This window comes from Hemibagrus wyckioides, linkage group LG08 (genome assembly GCF_019097595.1).
Source record: "Hemibagrus wyckioides isolate EC202008001 linkage group LG08, SWU_Hwy_1.0, whole genome shotgun sequence".
Lineage (NCBI taxonomy): Eukaryota > Metazoa > Chordata > Actinopteri > Siluriformes > Bagridae > Hemibagrus > Hemibagrus wyckioides.
The window spans coordinates 2,245,782-2,266,219 of record NC_080717.1 but is presented as its reverse complement, the minus strand read 5'-3'; the positions used below and the strand labels follow the sequence as shown (position 1 = coordinate 2,266,219).

Sequence of the window (20,438 nt, the reverse complement as noted above, 5' to 3'; positions counted from 1 at the left end):
AACCCCAGCTCTCACACAGTAACCCTAGCTCTCACACAGTAACCCTCCGACAGTGAGTGTAATCCATTTTATCCAGTGAAAAATCAAACACTCCTTTATTTATTATGACCTTATTTTCGTTTTCCTCTAAACGGAGATTCATTCAATCAGTCCGTAATTCAGAGACAAAATGGAGAGCAATCAATTTGTAGATAGTAATAAAAAATCGGTCCTCAATAATCAGTTAAACACAAAGTCTGGCCGTCCGGAGTGTTTTTATTTTCAATCAAAAATCCAAAATGAAATGAAATTGAAATACGAAATAATACAGGAAGAGATTTGTTAGATGATGAGAGATGACTCGGCGACGGTGTGATGGTCGCCGTACATACGAAGAGCTCGCTGGAGAACAGCGGCGCCGAGTAAATGACATTCTTTACCACCCAGCTGCAGGGATATAGTCAGATTACACACACACACACACACACACACACAATGACTGAAACCCACATTCCCATTCCCATCCTTCAATCCTATTAGTGGAACTGTGACAATGTGTGTGTGTGTGTGTGTGTGTGTTTGTCACGTAAAGGACTTAACCTCATGCTGTGTGACATGCGGCAAAAGCCCACACACATCTCCACAGGCTAGCATATATACAGACGAGGCAAACAAGAATAGGTAATTATTCCTAAAGAAAATAAATAAATAAATAAATAAATAAATAAATAAATAAATAAATAAATAAAAGTGATTATTTTTTTAAATCTAAAAATAGCACAGTTGATTAACCCTTCAGAAGGTCATTCATTTATTAACTCTGGAGCCTATTATTCAGTATCCCTCATGAAGAGCCATTATTCCGGTCAAATCAATCATCCATGGCTTATTAGCAGGGAATAAACCTCTGCATGTGGCGCTGGGTTAGGAAACTAATCAACATGGTTCTGTGATGAAGCTGAGTTTATTCAACTTTTGAAGAGAAGATGTGGGATGAGGACAACAACTTCCTGATCAATACACACAATAACATTCTACATATCTGCATCACACATCATCAACTGACTGTTAATGATTGTAGAAAGGACATTATTCATAATCACACTCTCCAGTGTCACCCAAATGAGGATGAGGTTCCCTTTTGAGTCTGGTTCATCTTAAGGTTCTTCCTCAAACCATCTCAGGGAGTTTTTCTCGCCACAGTCAACTCAGGCTTCTCACTAGGGAAGATTTTGTCTAACATTAATCTAGGACTTTTCTTCTATGTTTCTTATGTTTTTGTAAAGTGGCTTTGAGACAGCGTCACTGTTAAAAGCCCTATACAAATAAAATTGAGTTAAATTTATGTTAAGATGTCTTTTCCTTTGGGTTTTCTCCTCCCCCCATGTCATGTGATCTCTCAGCAGTTCTTGCAGTACCACAGATATGTTTACGTTAGATTAGGGCTCTAAAGCAGAGAATTGTTCTTGAAGATTATAAAATCAATTGTTATAGACTCTTGTTATAGACCCTTGTTGGGTGACAGAATAGACGGAGTAAGTTAGCATGTAAGTTAGCTAACTGGTAGCTAATGAACAGAGATTAAACAAAGGAAACTGTGTTCATCTTCCTCTTTACAGTTACCAGAAGCGCTCGGTTTTTCTGTCAGATAAATGTAGATGTCAGGTCACTTAACTGGAGGTCATCCTGTCACATCGTCCATCCACTGAGTGAGTGTGTACTAATTGGGTCGGCCAATCTGGTTCCATCCAATAAAGTTATTTTTTTCAAATAACATTTGAGGGACGGTGAGTGACCTAACATAGTCAGATAAATTGGGATTTTGACCAGTCATTATTTAAAAACAAACTTGATAACTACCGCTTTATTAAAGTGGTCAAGGCAATCTTTCTAAATCTCACCTAAGCTCCACCCACAAAAAAAACATCACAATGTTTACTAACAGAAAAAGGGCCTATAGGGACCTCAAATATTATCCAAAAGCAGATTAATGCATTTATTATGCAGCTAAAACAACCTCATGCAGGGACCCCAAGGGACACTCAAGCCACAGAATGTGAACCGGACACTGAAGACATTATTATATCATCATTAGAGTTTTATGTTTATCTGGTTGTCCCTATTCAATTAGGAAAATCATTAAATATGAAGCCAAAAATTAAATATTTAGAGACATTGAACATTGACCCATTGATTAAACCAGAAGAATCTAGAAAATTGACCCCAATTCTGAAGAAAAACTCCTGAAGAAGCTTCAGCTCATGTTCTTGTACTGCAGAAACGCCCCCTGCGCTGATTCTTCAGTCACGGTGTCTTTCTAATTTTCCAGTCCGGTGCCTGTTCTACTCCCCTCTCCGCAGTTCCATATGGTTCTCCATTACAGTTATTACTGTATTCCGTTGGATTTTACTGTTATTATTATTACGAGGCTTACTTTTGGACTCAACATGAACTGGAATATTTTTGTACAAACAATATAAAGCTACTTATAAAAACTCTTAAGTGCTCTTTAGATGTTCCTCTGAGGTAAAGTACCAGAAACAGTTCCCAGTAGAACTTTTTTTGTACCTCTTAATCGTTCATTGACCCTTTAAAGTACCATTCAACTGGATATGTGTGCGCTACAAAACGAAATTAATGTAAATTATGAGCGTTTTTTGATAGACAAGTACCCTTTAAAGCATTGGAGAACTTTTTTGAGAGCTCCACATTATTGCTTTCCAAATAGAACCAGTTTTTTTGGATTTTTTGGATTTGGACTTAATTATCCAATGAAATCTTAAAGAACCCTTGAAGAACTTTTTGTTAAGTGTATGTATCTCCAAATTATTGCTAATTATTAGCATTTTCAAAGCAGGACTCTTCTTATAAGATAAAAAAATGTAAATAAGCCTTGAAGAACCCCCTAAAGAACCTAACTGTTCCACTAAGAATCTTAATGTACCTAGGTTGTGTTGAAGGAAACATTCCATATGTTTAAAGTATTTTAGCTTTATGTTATCTCCAGCTTTGTTAATGTAATATCAGTAGAAATGATTAGAAAGGAACAGGAGAGAGTCAGGGAGATGATATCTCCAGAAGCACTCGAGTGACTCATCTAATAAATCACAATGTTGGACTGGAGCTCAAAGTCAGAGCATGACTTTTAACCCGGGACTTGAAGAACTCCGGCACTTCCATAAATCTTTGCATGTCTGTGATTTGGTTCCACCTCAGGAGAACAGACTGAGATATTAAAGAGGTCAAAAATGACAGAGGTTACTGACTTTATTCCGACTCTGGGATACGCACCAGGATTAAATATGCAGGAGTCCATTTAGTTGAATCAGTTTTTTTTTTAAAAAAAAAAAACAACATGTATTAAGAGAAATCATTTCATCCTGATCTTCTGAAATCATTTTAGAAGAATTAATAAAAGAATATAAGCAAAGGCAGACCTCATCCTTAGCACTAATCTTAATCTGTGGAATTTCTCATGCAGATTTAGGCATTCAAATGATTACAGATTTGCGAGCATGAGACAGTCTTGGTTAGATATCTTATCAAAAATAATAATATTTAAAGCTCTATATGTTTTGAAGGATTGATGAGGAACAAGGTTCTCAGCCATAGACCCAAAGGAACCAGTTGAAAAGGGTTCTTTGGGAACAGATTGGCTGTTTTTCTCTGTTGGAAAAGTAAAATGTCACTTATTATATTTTTTTGAGGTACTTTTTCCCATTCTTTTAATGGACATCATTAGATGTCCCTGTAGAAAGTTGAGTGTTTCCTTTTCAGCTAAGAAAATAAGAACCAAACCCTTGTAGGAACCCTTGAGGAACTATCCAAAACCTGAGAGGAACCTAAACTCTAAACTTAAGAGAAACGTAAATCTTAAAATATTAAAAAATCAAGTTATTATTAAACTCTATATCTACACTATATTGCCAAAAGTATTCGCTCACCCATCCAAATAATCAGAATCAGGTGTTCCAATTACTTCCATGGCCACAGGTGTATAAAATCAAGACTGTTTTTACAAACATTTGTGAAAGAATGGGTGGAGGGGGTATTATGGTGTGGGGTTGTTTTTCAGGAGCTGGGCTTGGCCCCTTAGTTCCAGTGAAAGGAACTCTGAATGCTTCAGCATACCAAGACATTTTGGACAATTCCATGCTCCCAACTTTGTGGGAACAGTTTGGAGCTGGCCCCTTCCTCTTCCAACATGACTGTGCACCAGTGACCAAAGCAAGGTCCATAAAGACATGGATGACAGAGTCTGGTGTGGATGAACTTGACTGGCCTGCACAGAGTCCTGACCTCAACCCGATAGAACACCTTTGTGATGAATTAGAGCGGAGACTGAGAGCCAGGCCTTCTCGTCCAACATCAGTGTGTGACCTCACAAATGTGCTTCTGGAAGAATGGTCAAAAATTCCCATAAACACACTCCTAAACCTTGTGGACAGCCTTCCCAGAAGAGTTGAAGCTGTTATAGCTGCAAAGGGTGGACCGACGTCATATTGAACCCTATGGGTTAGGAATGGGATGGCACTTAAGTTCATATGCGAGTCAAGGCAGGTGAGCGAATACTTTTGGCAATATAGTGTATGTATAAGAGCTATTAATATACCTTTTGTCCGACTTTGTTCCAGTATCTAATGATTATAAGGAAATGAATCAATGCGGAAATGAATCAATACTCTCACACCAGAGACTCCTTCCATTACAGAAAACTTTACCTTATCAACAAGTAAACCTTTTTTTATCTTTAACAATTCCACTAACATTCATTAACAAACACCATTTTTTCCAGGCAGCTTTGCATATTTTTTTTCCCACGCTCTGACACACACCATTAAACTCAACATGTTACCAAATTCCGTCTCAAATGTACTGGAATAGGAACAACACAAAATTGTGTAGGATGGTGAACTGTTGCAATGAACCTTGCGCAAACCATCTGCTATTCAACAAAAAACACAACCAGTAGAAGAAAGAAGAACTGGCACAGGAAGCATTTTCCCTTCATTAGCTTGAGTCTCTTTACATCCTGGTTTGCACATGAGACTTTAACCTTAACTATTAAGGTTCAACTTCTATCTGTTCACATTTATCCACCCACCTCACTGTAAATTTGACTATCACTGTTCTGCTTACTTTATTCTTATTCTAATCCATTGTTGTTTATTTTTATTGTATAATGATGGTCTATTTTAGATTATATTTTGTATTATATTCTTATTGTCTTTTTGTACTTGATATTCTTTTTTTTTCTTCTAGTGTATTTTTATATTTTATATTCTTTTATTTAATTTATTTCTTATTTTTCATATTCTAGATTTACATTTTTATTTAAATTATTTCTTATATTTTTTATTCTTGTTTTACATTCCTATTTAAATTATTTCTTATATTTTTATATTCTAGTTTTACATTTTTAATTTAATTATTTCTTATATGTTTTTATATTCTAGTTTTACATTTTTATTTAAATTATTTCTTATATTTTTATATTCTAGTTTAACATTTTTATTTAAATGATTTCTTATATGTTTTTATATTCTAGTTTTACATTTTTATTTAAATTATTTCTTATATTTTTATATTCTAGTTTAACATTTTTATTTAAATTATTTCCTATATTTTACATTCTAGTTTAACATTTTTACTTAAACTATTTCTTATATTTTTATATTCTAGTTTAACATTTTTATTTAAATTATTTCTTATATGTTTTTATATTCTAGTTTTACATTTTTATTTAAATTATTTCTTATATTTTTATATTCAAATTTTACATTCTATCTAAAATATAAAAAAAAAAAAATTAAAATATTTTATATTCTAGTGTTACATTTTTATTTCCATAAAAGGACAGTCATAAAAAAACATTTGACTACATGTTGTACTGTGTATGATTGTGTATGGGAAAAATAAAATTTGAATTTGAAATGCAAATTCAAATTCAGCTGTAGAATAATAGTAAAATAATCAATCGGTTTTGGATTCCTGGCAGTAATCAGAACACATGATGTAGTGTCAGTGTGACCAATGTTCTGTCAGTCTGAGGCTTTTCATCTTTATTAAAAAGATTTAAAATCCACCAATAGGAGGACAACTCCAAACTCCAAGCTACCACATGCTAGTGAGATCCTGGTGATCCTGACACCTTCTTCTCTCCAGATCTACTTCTGGTTGGAATCTCATCACTTGGAGGTGCTCAGTGCTGCTGAGGAGGTTCCTGAAGATACATGTGTGAGTAGAAACCATTTGGAGACCATGGTGGTGACTTTAAACTGCTGTTGCTGCGCTCAGTTTTGCACTCATTTATATGTTTACATTACATTTATGGCATTTGGTAGATCCCTTTATCCAGAACCATTATCTCATTTAATTCAACTGACCAATAGGGGGTTAAGGGCCTTGCTCAGGGGCCCAGCAGTGGCAGCGTGGTAGACCTGGGATTCCAACTCACAACCTTCCAATCAGTAGTCCTTAAATTGAGCAATTATGCGAATGTTCATTCTCATAAGTTATTCAAAAGCTCCTGGTTACACAATTCCACTTGACTATCTACACTTATAGAAAGAAAATGTTCACACACTCTTGGAGTCCCTTCGGAGTCCGGTTCCTCAAGATTCAAGATTCAAGAAGCTTTATTGTCATTTCAACCACATATAGCTGATGCAGTACATAGTGAAATGAAACAACATTTCACCTGGTGCTACAGAAACATACAAGATAAAGATCAAACACAAAAAACAACACAGAGCTAGGACAGAAGTTTGTCTTAACCACATAAAGTTTCTTCCTCATGTCCTCTCAGGGAGTTTTTCCTAGCAAAACCTGTCAGTGTATATTGTTCTTCTTTCAGCAGCTCCCTGTTCAGGGTCATCACAGCGGATCATTTGGTCCACATATTTTGATTTGGCACATGAGAGCATGGGATCCTGCCACTAGACCACCAGGAGGCCTGTAAAACCTGGAGAAAAAAAATCTCCTTATTACTTCAAGCTCACTTGATCATCTTTGTATTTCATGCTAACATTGGTTAAGGAAGCTATAATGTATACAGTAGCCTCCTGATCCTGAGTTCACATCCCAGGACTAGCAGAGGTTGAGGATTAGCCCCAGCAGCCAGCGAGGCACCAGAGCCATTACCTGTCCCGTCCACAGCTGTGACCTCAAACACCCTCCCGATCTATCCTCAGCGCTCCACAGACGCCTGACAGGCTGACCCTGCTCTCTCTGAGAAAAAAACAACAACTACACAACAGCTGCAATTCTATTACAAGCAAACTTCTAAAGTTCTCACTAAATGAGTTTCCTCTACAGAACATTGTTTATGGGTTTCATTTATAAAAAACCTTTCTTAATATGTATGCAAATGTCTTCATAAAAGCACAGATTCCAATTCTTTCAAAACATGTGTGATGCTAAACGTAGACTAAGCACCGGATTGTACTGTAGTATATTCATGTGTGAGTGCTAACGAGCTCGTTCAGTGTTATAGTGCTCGGCATGGATCGACTATCGGGATCTTTATAGAAGGTAACGTTAGTTAGGTAGGTGCTGTGCTATGCTAATGAGAACAAAAGCAGGGGGAAAAAATGGGATTATTAGAATGAAATATGTGCAGCTTCCGAAATCTTTCTCTCTACACTCAGGAGCTTTAGATGAAGAAGTTAAAATCTCATTTGCAGTTTTAAATGTGTTTCTATTTACTGGAAAGCCTCAGAGGGTTTTGTTAAAGTCACCTGTAGGACAATATTTCTTGGAGTAAAAATGAACCCGTAGACATTCTGTAATAATGTGGTGTGATTGATAGTGTGTGTGTAACTCTCAGATATTAACAGAACCCCCAAAGCACCGCCCCCTTCCTTATTTCTCATGACTTGACACCGATTTCCTGCTTAAAATAGATACGCTGATGCTGATGTGGAGTCCTCGCTTTCTGTAAAAATGTTTGGGATTCCTAATCGGAAAATAAAACCTCTCAGTGTGTGTTTGACTTGGCTAACATTAGACACACATCTAGCTAACATCAGTTAACAGTATTCCCAAGATTCCCAGATACACCAAGACGAGCTCTTCCCTGAAGATCCACCAACTGGTTTAGAATTTGGACCGAAATAAGACACACATCCTTGAGTGCTAATGCTAATCTCTAATGTTCATCATAGCAGTGCTAATAAATTTCCAGATTGATCCTAAACATGTTTGTCAGCATGCCGGCCAGGCCAGCGCTCGTTTATGTCTTCGCGCCACGGCACAGACCCTCGTCCTTTTCTAATATTCGCCTCTCGATTAATGATTCCCCCTACTCTTCTCCATGCAGCTGTGCTACGAGGGCTGGGGGATTTGGGGAGATTTTTTGCTTACAGCTAATTATCACTGCTGTTCATTATGCACAATATTAGCCTGTGCAACGCGCTAGCAATCTGCCTGCTAGTTCCATTTCCGTTGACCTCTTCAATTAGCTGTGGCAGCTGGCTAACATCAGATGGTGACCTTTGTTTCTTGGGCAAAGGAAGTTCTCTAACATGAAAACTTCAGTGGTTTCTAATAAGAAAGACTCTCTCTTTCTCTCTGTTTATCTTTCTTCATCTAGACAATATGTCTTCAACTTAAATTTCTTACTTATGCAGAATAGTATAGCATAGCAGGGGGCGTGGCTTAGCACTGGCTGTGAATGAGACAAGGAACTGTGAAGAACGAGCCAGTAATGAACGAATGTCTACACCTCTATCAATCTCATTTTTATTTTTCTTGTCAAAAGAGTTTTTTTTGAAAGATAGACCTGAAGGATACCGAGTGTCAAGGCTCGCAGTGCTGACAGTGAACAGCGATGACAGCGTAAACATTGTGTTCAATTGATCTATGCTTGTGAGAGTGAGTTTGGCAGAGAAGCTCTGAAAGGGTGTAAAAAAACTCAGCATCTCTCTCTACACCCTGTATCTTTATTCCATCCATTCATTCATTCATCTATCCCTCCCTCCATCCATCCATCCATTTATCCATCCATCCATTCGTTCCTTCCATCCATCCTTCCCTTTCCTGTAGCAGTTATTCTACACAGGGTGGATGAGCCTGGAACCTGCTCCCAGGAGACTCAGGGAACAAGACAGAGGACCCAGTGTTTGACACAAATCATAAATAAGCCCCGGACATTTCAGAGACACAAATCAGCCAATTAGATTCTTCAGATAGAGGAAGGAATCAGCTCTGACGCTTAGGAAGACAATGAAAACTCCATAGACTCAAAATGTTAGGGTTTGAGTTGCACAGGAAATGAATCCCCAAACCCCAGACATGTGAGGCAGACATACTAACCACTGAGCCACTGTGCCCCAGCAACTGCTCTAAAATGTACTCACTGGTGACAGCAGCAACCTTTTAACCATTAGCCCAAGACCTGGACTAGCTGAGATTGTTTCAAGGGCAAGACCAAGGGCTTTGAGGTCAAGTTAAGATGGAGTCCAAATGAAAATAAGATCAAGGAGCATCAAATCTTTATTGCGTCAAATCAAACATACATAGGAATGTATGAATATAAAAGATGACCCTAAAACTAGTTTAACAAACATGGTTGAGACTAAGACTGTTTTTAGCATCACTCACGCACAAGACCGAGACAAGTCCAAGTCAAAACATCTGGAGACTGGAGTGTTTTCTACTGCACTGTGATTAATGACTATATTATGTAATGTTTTCATTTAAGATGGCACTTGTAGTATAAACATTACTTCTTCGTCCAGTTAAACAGTCACTAATCAGGTAAATAAAATAAAAACTCTACAAAACTCACCCTGTAGCTCGTCTCTGATCTGATGAGCCTTCAGCTAAATAACTGACAGAACTGCAGGATGAGCATCTGTTCCAGAAGCTGGTGGAAAAGCAGAGGTTTGTTCGTTCCTGCCTCGGTTCTCATACAGTATTATTTTCATGTTCATTCCTCTGCTGCTTCCAGCCTGCTTGATGACACCTGATCTAGGCCTTTCTGTTCAAATCGCTGACCACTGAATTTTGCAACATATTCATCTGAACAACATTTTGGTCCCTGAGGAAGCTTAGAAAGTGTGGGCTGAGGACGCTTATCTTTCACCCAGGCTGAGAATGCTGAAGCAGTTAATTGACAGACAGAGTGAGGGAGAGAGAGAGAGAGAGAGAGAGGTAGAGACAGAGCAAGCTGAAGAGATTGAGAGAGGTAAAGACAGAGTGAGAGAGGTAGAGACAGAGTGAGAGAGGTAGAGACAGAGTGAGAAAGAGTGAGAGGTAGAGATAAAGTGAGAGAGAGAATGAGAGAAGTAGAGACAGAGTGAGGGAGGTAGAGGCAGAGTGAGAGAGAGTAAGAGAGGTAGAAACAGAGTGAGAGAGGTAGAGATAAAGTGATAGAGAGTGAGAGAGTGCTGTAGAAACAAAGCGAGTAAGAGTGAAAGAGAGAGAGAGAGAGACAGAGAGACAGAGCAAAAGAGAGTGATAGAGAGTGAGAGGTAGAGATAAAGTGATAGAGGGTAAGAGAGAGCGGTAGAGACAAAGTGAGTGAGAGTGAAAGAGAGGTAGAGAGGGAGTGAGAGAGAGCGTGAGAGAGAGAGGTAGGGACAGAGCAAAAGAGAGTGAGAGAGAGTGAGAGAGATAGAGACAGAGTGAGAGAGTGAGAGAGGTAGAGACAGAGCAAGAGAGATAGAGAGAGAGAGAGAGAGAGAGAGAGAGAGCAGTAGAGACAGAGTGAGAGAGTGACAGAGGTAGAGACAGAGTGAGAGAGTGAGAGAGAGGTAGAGACAGAGTGAGAGAGTGAGAGAGGTAGAGACAGAGCAAGAGAGAGAGAGAGAGAGAGAGAGAGAGAGAGAGAGAACAGTAGAGACAGAGTGAGAGAGTGACAGAGGTAGAGACAGAGTGAGAGAGAGGTAGAGACAGAGCGAGAGAGAGAGAGAGAGAGAGAGAGAGAGAGCAGTAAAGACAGAGAGAGTGAGAGAGGTAGAGAATAGCTGTGAAAGAGAAGGAGGGAGGGGATGTGCATGTGAGAGTGTGCATGAGATCAAGCGAGGGAGGGAGACAGAGAGAGAGAGTGAGAGGGAGCGAGAGAGAGAGAGCGAGCGCCCGAGAGAGAGAGATCGGGAGCGAGAGAGAGATAGAGAGAGCGAGACGCGTTCACTCCGATCGCTCCCATCTCCCGGTGCCTGAAACAGAAAAGGGAGAATTTTTACAGAACACCGGCAAGCAGACGAGGACGAGGACAACTGTGAGGATTATTTCCTGTAAAAACATCACCTCGGCTTGTGGATACTGTGCTTCTGTGGAGCGTGTGTGTGTGTGTGTGTGTGTGTGAGTGTGTGAGGGTGTGTGTATGTTTGTGTTCCCCGTCCTGAAGTTATACAGGATGCGAGCGGGGGATGAACAGAACGTGGCGCGGCAGGATCCTTCGAGGCAGGAACGCCAGCGCTGCTTCTAGCCACTGACGAGCGCGTCACTGAGGACCGCTCTCTCTCTCTCTCTTACCTCATTTCTCTCTTTCTCTCTCTCTGTCCTTTTTTTTCCTCTCTCTATCTCTCCTTCATTTGAATCACGGAATACAGCAGACGGACAAGGGGGAAAGATTCAGCACACGATCTTAAAGAGGACACAAAAACCGGGATTTTACCGATCAGACAATCGAGAACGGATCTCAGAAGACTTTGAGATTTTTATCCAGGGAACTGCTTGCTTTTCATCCTGGCTGTGGATGTTGTGTGGAACCTCGGAAAAGCTTCTGCAGGTAAGATCCTTGGTGATTAGTGTGTGTGTGTGTGTGTGTGTGTGAGTTGATAAAGCTGTGATTCGAGCGCTAAGGAGAGAAGACAAGACAGCCCAGGGAGTGGAATATGATTTGAGCCGAACGAGCTCGTCCTCTTCTTCTTACATAAGCAAAGTTTAATACCTTTATCTTTTTTTTTCTTTTCTTTCTAGCTTTGGTCATAATAAAGGTTTGGATCTGAGGCTAATTATCCCTTGCTTGTTCCTGTCCTTCTACATGAAGATTAAAAAATAAAGGTGATCATGGAATCATCTCGGAATATTAATCACTTGGGATTATTTCGCCTCCTGATGCCTAATGCCAGATGACATTCCTTATCTCTCCTTTCCTTATCATCCCTCCTTCATCGAAGCCATGCATTTCCTACTTTTCCATTGTGAGTGTGTGAGTAGGCTGAAATCGATAAAGCTTGATAGGAGGGTTTGATAGAGGCGTGTCTGCACTGTTTCCGACCGGTGCTAAAGCGAAGAGTGTGCGCTCATCTGGTATCCGGCTGAAGGACACGCTCATCTGGCAGGGTGTGAGCGTCCTGCAGTTCCTTTCCTCTCGTCTCCTTCCTCCGCACTGGACGAGTGCTGCGCTCTTAAGAAAAAAGAAGAGAGATTAAATATTCACAAAGGCATGCACATCCTGTCCATGCTGAAATATTTACAATAATTTAATAATATATGAAGCCAACGACTATGATTTTTTTTTGCATCCATATAAATGACCACTAGATGACTTTGCCGGTAGATGTGCAGCGCTCCCCTTGATAAGGCACTCGCTAAGGGACCCTACAGAGGCTACAGCTGGGAAAAAAATAAAAGGGTTTTCTTTGTAGTTTTACGGTACAGGTTTAATTCGAGTCATAAATCCGAGCGAGATATGGCAACCCTTATGAAGCTTTAATGTCCTCTTGATTTTTGTCTTGGTGCAGAAGGATTTTTTCCCAGAGATAGATATTATCTTGCTGAGACCCCCATCTGCGTGTGATATGGCAGAGATCTGTGAGTTCTCAGCCTTGTGATGATTTATTGAAAGCCAAAGCCAGCAGCATGCGATAGATGTTGAGTTTTTTGGGGCTAGAGAGCTGCTCTAGATTCAGGGGAGGTCTCGCGTTTAGAGACGTATTCCTTCATGGATCAGAAGCCGATCCTTAACGTCCTCACTCCTCAGACAAACAAACCCGGCTTGTTCTGATTTCTGTCTGTTCAGGAAAAGGGAGGGTTGTTTGCTACAGTATTGCGCGTCGACCGACGGCGTAAAAAAGACGCCCTTTCACTTTTCAGCGCTTTTGCACCTCGAGTCTGTGTAGCGCTATTCTGAGTGAGGATCGTCGCAGGCTTCAGATTTATAATTTAGATTACTTCAGCACATTTCCGTAGGCAGAAGTCAAAATTGGAGCAATAACATTTATTCAATAATGCTGGACAAATCCCAGCTTTCATGCTTTGTAAATTCCAGTTCCTCAGCCTCAGCTACATCACTGCAGTTTATAATTGATCCCACACCTGAGATTCAGACTTCTACTTCTTCTTCTTATTATTTTGTTAGGTCTTATTTAACCATCCATGACCGTTACTAAGGCAGCTACTAAGGAGGAATGAATGAACACAACCTAATATAAAACCTTCTTAACCTTTTTATAAAGTGCTGACGGTTCCTAATCCCGAGGAACATCTCTACTCTCAAGCAGATGACCTAAATGAATAACCAATAAAGAATATTGGTGTTTGTATATTTGCTTATAACACATTACCTGTTCTTTATGACTAACGTATTCATATCTATAATGCATCTCACTAATACAAATATGCAAATGCAAAGAAATTGATGCTCTGTATATGAGGTGCTTCTCAGTTGATATTTATGGATTTAACGTGTTCATCCATTCATCAGCTTCACTGAGTGTTTTATTTTGGTCTTGGTCCAGACCTAATCCCGGGAATACTAGGAGCTAGGTGGGAATACATCCTGGATGGGATACCCGTCCATCCCAATGGACCATGGACACACATTCACACATAGCACCAGCTTAGAGTTGTCAATCCACCTACCAGCATGTGTTTAGGAACTTAGTGGATAACCTAAAGGAGATTTGGCCTGGTGTTCTGACCAGTTTCCACCTCACGCTCGGGATAGGCTCTGGATCAACCACAACATAAACAAAATGAAGAACTTCATCCCTGAAGATGAATGAATTAACCTACTAAACTTTAGCGTCTCACCTGAACAGGCTGGTCGAGCATCTAGAGCGGAGCAGATAAATGACTGAAAATGAAAATTGTCTTATCGAGCACAGCAACTCCATATGTGCCAAAAAAATAAATAAATAAATGAATGAATAAATAAATAAATAAATAAATAAATAAATAAATAAATAAAGCAAAGCATCCTGAAGATGTCCTGAGAGTCCGGAAAAAGATGTGGAAGGAGAAACACTGCTGGGGTTTGTTAATGCAGATCGAGTTCCACTTCAACTCATTATTTATCTTTCAGGACAGTATGTGATATTCTCCAAGAATATCGAGTTACAAATTATCCGTGACTCACCATCCGTGGTCTCTAAGCATACCGGTAGAGATACCATGGAATTCCAGCTTCCAGAGGTGAACCAGGACATACGCTACATTAGGCTAAATCAACCAAGAGTGGTACCCAGCTGCGACAGATGGCGTCTCAGTGTCCTGTTGGTGAGGCACCTGGGAAAATTTGACACGTTAGACGTTCCCGTGATTGATGCGTTTGTGTAAAATGAGAACGAGTATAAAATCTTCAGAGAGTTTAGCGTATTATTTTACTGGAATATCTTACAACTGGATGAGTGGACACGTCTGAAACAGATGTCACATCCTATTCACCGGTCAGTTAAATACCTCGGCCACGGCATATTTTATTCATGCTGGCATCCAGACGTGTCAAACACTCCACTGATCATTAGATGTACACTCGTTCAATTTTGACACTTCTGAAGAGACAGTTTGGATGATCTTCCACATGGCTTCCACCACAAGGAGGTGCAGTTTGTCCTCTGGATGAAGGAAAGGTCATTTTAAACAGATTTAAGCAGAACAGCTGATGAGAGAGAGAGAGAGAGAGAGAGAGAGAGAGAGAGTGAGAGAGATAGAGAGAGAGAGATATCAGAATAATGTGGTGAGAAGATGTCAAGCTCAGGAAAGTCTTAGCTGAAATATTCTAATAGAAAATCACACAGGTTCCACGTCTCTCAGGAACAAATGTACCAATGCCGTAAGATTTTAGATGTGGGGAATTTATAAAACAGTTAAAAATGCTTAATTGATTAATATTCTGATCTGTGGAGGCTCTCTGTGCTCAGCTGGAGTATTTTAAATATGGCTTGACAAAGATGGATGAGTTTATACATCCTTTTTTTTTATACCACAGTAGAGCTGAGCTCTCAAATCTCAAACACGCTCCAGATATAGTGACTTAAAATCACGGTTGATACGAGATCGTTTTCTGTAAAGAGATGTTGATGTAACATGTAAGGAAGGAGTCTCCAGTGTCAGAGCTTTGTCACGTTCTGAGATAAAGATCTGTGGCATCTTCAAGACAGACGAGTTTCCTCTTCTTGCAGTAAAAAGCTGCTTAAAGAGCTGGTGAGGGAACAAGCGTGTATAGCTGCTGTAATGTAAGTGAGAAGAGGAACTAACTTCATCAACATTAACAGGATAATTAATTAAAAATGTAATCATAGGCAGATTGTTGTGGTATAAGAGGAATAACCCATCTTAGGTTGCGCTGTTAAAGGAAATTATGAATGAAATAATAAATTAAGTTATGGAGGCTGAATCCATCTAATATGTGGTGAGACGTTTTAAATAATTGTGTTTACTTCTTCATTGTGATGTGGATAAATTCTCTACCAATTAGAATAGAAGCTTTTGTTAAATTAATAGACGCCATCAATTAATGTGTCATAATACAAGTTTGGCCTTTCGTTCTGTCGTTCCGTCTCGGCTCTCCAAACTGACCCTGCGTTCCGGTTCAGTTCCACCCCGATGATCTGAACAGACCAAAGCTCCTCCTGCTCAAGCCACAAGGACATAATTGCACTGTTGGAAAACAGTCGCTGCACACTGCCACAAACCGCCGCTGTCCTGGCTTCACACAGTGAAAATCTGCACAGTCATTCTGAAATTTAACATGCACTCGAGTTAACAAGTTTATCTGCAACACGACAGGGACAAGGTCGCACACACTGTCATCGACTTTGCTTTCAAAATGAAGACATTTCCGAACAGCTGAGCTTCTTTCTACTCGACCGAATCACATTGTGTAAATACTTAATGCCTTTCCAGGATGTGAGGTCTTAACTGGCTAGACACAGAGCTTGCAGGCAAACATTACAGGCAGTGTGTCCATTAAGAGACTAACATAATCAATCAGCTCTCACACGTTTGGCTTGCAGCGTTTTTGAGGCGATGTTCCTTTTCGCCGTTGCACTGGAGTCTGGAAGGTTCCGTCACAGGGCTTGGCACCGTGAGCCTTGCTGATCAGATCATTAGTGTGTATCAGGGTGATGTTGGCTTGGCAAAGGCTTCTTCTAATGACCGCCTCGACTCTAATGACTGCTGAGATAAATAAGAGAAAATAGATCTAAATTGGACCGACTAGCAGAGCTTGTTGATGGAATCCAACGGGCAGGACCTTGGAAGTGAATGCACACTTTTCTCTTTGAAGCTTTTTTTGCTTAAATGCTTTATTTATTTATGTCTTCTCTGGGAATCCAAGTCAGCCATGATGAGAACAGGGTCAAGCACATCTGCAAAACCAGCGCCGCAATTAGTGTTAACGTCATGAATTTGACAAGAACAGCTTTGTTTTGCTTTAAATTCACTTAATGTGCTTTACTTTGGATGTGACTCCGCCCCTGTCTTGTGTTATTTCCTGATTCTTCTGTTCCCTATAAATTTTATTTATAATCCAAGCTTGTTTCCATTTGAGAAAATATTCCAAAGATTTTTCACCCAATTGTGACATTGTACCTTACAATTGCCATCGCAATTTTTAATTGCAGAATTGTGACATATCATGCAAGACTAATGTCTTGCAAATAGGACAAAATTCCATGCCATGGTGATTTTTTTTTACCAGCAAATAGTAAAATCTCGCAATTCTGACGTAAAATCACGCAATTGTGCTATTTATCTTGCAACTGTGAACTTTTTATTCGTGCTTCCATTTATTAGGGTATTAAAAGTCTAATTTGTCTGAAATGAATGCATAATAATAATAATAATAATAATAAGAAGAAGAAGAAGAAGAAGAAGAAGAAGAAGAAGAAGAAGAAGAAGAAAAAGAAGAGGAAGAAGACAAAGGAGAAGATGCAGTAATTCACAGTTGATAGATATGTTAACTTGCAGTTGCCAGTTTTTCTCTAATTTAGAGGTTTTCTATAACATGATGCAGGAAGCAATCAAGAATTATCCAATAATTGTTGTGATAGTCTGTAATAGCTGTCAGATCACAGCATGACAGTAGCCACTGCTGGGCAATTAAGCCATACCCTTAACCCTCTCTACTCCAGGGGCTTTGTATCATTGCTGCCCCTGCGCTCTGACCTTAACTTTCTTAGCTGGGATATGTGCTGTGATGTATGTGTGGTGATAATAAAGGCTTCTTCTTAAATGTATACTCTTAAAACAGGAAAATAAGCAAGCACCTAAAGCAGTAGGTACCAAGAACTAGGAAGAAAGAACAGCTAAAACAAAAATGCACCATTTCAATCAACAAGACCTTACAACTAGACAAAGACAGGATAGAAATAGAGAAACTAATCAAGATCAGGAGACAGAACTGTATCAAAGGCAACTCAAAGCAAAATATAAGAGTGACAATGCCAGGGTTGAAGAGTTCATCCTTGTAAGCAGGTCATCCCTGTGGCCTTATTGTGAGCTAACTCCTTGATATTTAATATCTAAGAGATTGATGTCCATGGATTTCAGCGTGTACACTTTGTATGGAATATGTTTTCCTTCCAGGCATAGAAGGAAGAAGCGTATTTATTTTTAAGTATATTCAGACAGATATTGTACTTCAACGTTTAGTCTTAGCCAAGATATCCTAAAGGCAGCACTGATGCTCTTATTAAAACTCAGCCGAAGTTTCAGAGCATTCCCCAGTGTGCAGGAATACAAATACTTCAAAACCAATCGAGGCCTTCACATAAGACAATCATCTCTCATGGCGCTTTATCTGTTCCAGGCTTTTCCAACATTTCTGCAAGTGCAATTCTTGTCCAGAATCTTTTTTTAGACTCACTACTCCCAATATATTTTCTATAAATACATAACACAGCCCACAATCACCTCACTTCAGAGAGAAATCTTTGTCAAAATCGGCTATCTCTGCCCTGCTCAAGGCTCGATCAGACCAAATTGATTTCTCTGTGCTTTGGGCAAGTCAAGGACTCTCCATTAAAAGAAGGAATCTCAGTGCACAGAGGAAAACAAAACCCAGCACCTAAAGCAGAGCCTTTTTTTCTTCTAGCACCAAAACAAAGGCAAGAGTTTTTGCTTTAAATCTAGGTATGGATCTGGGAGGGGAGAAAACTGGCTTGTGGGGAAGGTCAGGGTTGGAGGTGGATCCTGAGGGAAGACCAGTGATTAGTGTGAATGGAAGAGGGCATTGTGGGCAGATAAAGCAGTTAACACTATAACAAGATGTTCACTGGAGGGTGGATCAAGAGGGAGGTGGAATGGCAGTGAACCTGACTCCTTGCACTCCAAAAAACTCTTCCATTGTAGAAACTGATAGACACACCAATGGACTATTAGCGTATATGCCAAGCGTGAAGGTTATGAGCAGTGTGGTGGACAATAAGAAAGAATTTGATGGAATAGGAAGGTCAGGAAAGTCAGGATTGGTATTGGATCCTGATGGAGAGACCATTGTATTGGTGTGGATGTAAGAGGGCAGATAAAGTGTTTACTAGTGGTTCACTGGAGGGTGGATCAGGAGGGATGTAGAAGGGCAGTGATCCTGACTCCAAACAACTCTAGGTAAATGTTCAATCATAGACACTGATGGACACACTAATGGACTAGTGTGAAGGCTATGAGTAGTGTGGTGGACATCAAGAAGGAATTTGGTTAAATAGTAAGGTCGGGAAAGTATGGAAGGTCAGGGTTGGAGGTGGATCCTGAGGGGAGACTGGTGATTTGTGTGGACAGAAGATGGAATTGTGGGCAGATAAAGGGGTTAACACAATAACAAGATGTTTACTGGAGGGTGGATAACGAGGGATGAGGAATAGCAGTGATCCTGACTCCTAGCACTTCAAATAACTCTGGGTAGATCTTCCACTTTAGACATTGATGGACACAGTGATGGATTATTAGCGTGTATGCCTAGTGTGATGGTTATCAGCAGTGTGGTGGACAATAAGAAGGAATTCGGTGGAATAGGAAATTCAGGAAAGTATGTAAAGTCAGGCTTGGAGGTGGGTCCTGATGGGGATTCCGGTGCTTGGTGCAGATAGAAGAGGTTAAATAAAGTGGTGACTAGTGATTCACTGGAGGGTGGATCAGGAGGGATGTGGACTGGCAGTGATCCTGACTCCAAATAACTCGTCTATTGGGTATCGGAAAAATCGTCTATTGTTTACATTGTTGGACACATTGATGGACTATTGTGAAGGCTTTGAGCAATGTCGTGGACATCAAGAAGTAAATGGGAGGAATTGGAGAAATGAAACCAGCTTGTCTTAAGCATTCTTTAGCTACAGGTTTCTTTTCATGCATTCCAATCAAATAGAACTTCACATCAGTTTGATGGCGCTCTTCTTCAATGTCTGGCTGTCAAGCAAATCTTTTTGGATTAGTGATTTCATAAATAATAGCTACACATTGTTGAGGATTTGTGTACTGACATTTTGTGGTTAATTTAATGACCAGGTAATTTAATGCTAAAGAATTCCTTACATTGTTCAGTTAGTCCTGCTTACTCTGACAACTTGGGTGTTTGTTAGATTAGCATCATTTCAATATGAATCTCTGATGCTAATCTTTGACCCATACAAAATCCATGGTGTTTAACAGCAAACCTCTAACTAGTGCTAATCAGTACTGGAAGGCAGTAAAACAGTAGATTTATTTCTAATCAAGCATTTAAAACTCTTTTGAAACACAAATGATTATAATTATGCAATAATGCATTCAATATTAAAGCAAATCAGATTAGCATCTCCTAGCTGTACGTCTGTCCATGGATCAGGTGATGTTTCACACTAGTCTTTAAACACTTTAATTGCAAACTGGTTAGCCATTTTTTATCCCAATGACCCAGTTGTTCTATTCAAGCCTGGTGTTTGGGATCCAGTTTTCAGAGCCATACCGAAGTGTGTGTTCAATCTTGTCTCTGGAGCAGAATAACAGAATTTTCCGCCTATTTGTTTTCTGTTATTATGGGAATTGAGTGAAACAATTAGCTTGATTTTTAGGTATTTTATCCGAGTCAGCGGCTCGGATCAGCCTGGACGCTGAGGTTCTCTCGCCGATATTGAACTTAGATAGTACAGAAAGCTAAGTGTACTGTAGGAGAATTAAAACTAATCTCTCACCATAGCGCCTTAGAAAAGTGATGCTTTCATCCGTCCAGAACAAGATAAACAAGCTGTATCCTGCGTATTCTTCTGAACAGAGAGCAAAATGTAAACAAAATGTCATCTTCAGACCAA

The 20,438-nt window shown here is 39.6% G+C and overlaps 1 protein-coding gene across 2 annotated transcripts in view; it reads left to right on the top strand.

Moving 5' to 3' along the window:
* The first annotated feature begins 11,029 nt into the window (after window positions 1-11,029).
* lingo2 (leucine rich repeat and Ig domain containing 2) overlaps window positions 11,030-20,438 on the top strand; it is a 267,417-nt gene continuing 258,008 nt past the window's right edge. For both annotated transcript variants that reach the window (XM_058397556.1, XM_058397555.1), the window contains exon 1: window positions 11,030-11,716. The gene's annotated coding sequence lies outside the window, so the exon portion shown is untranslated. The remainder of the gene's footprint in view (window positions 11,717-20,438) is intronic.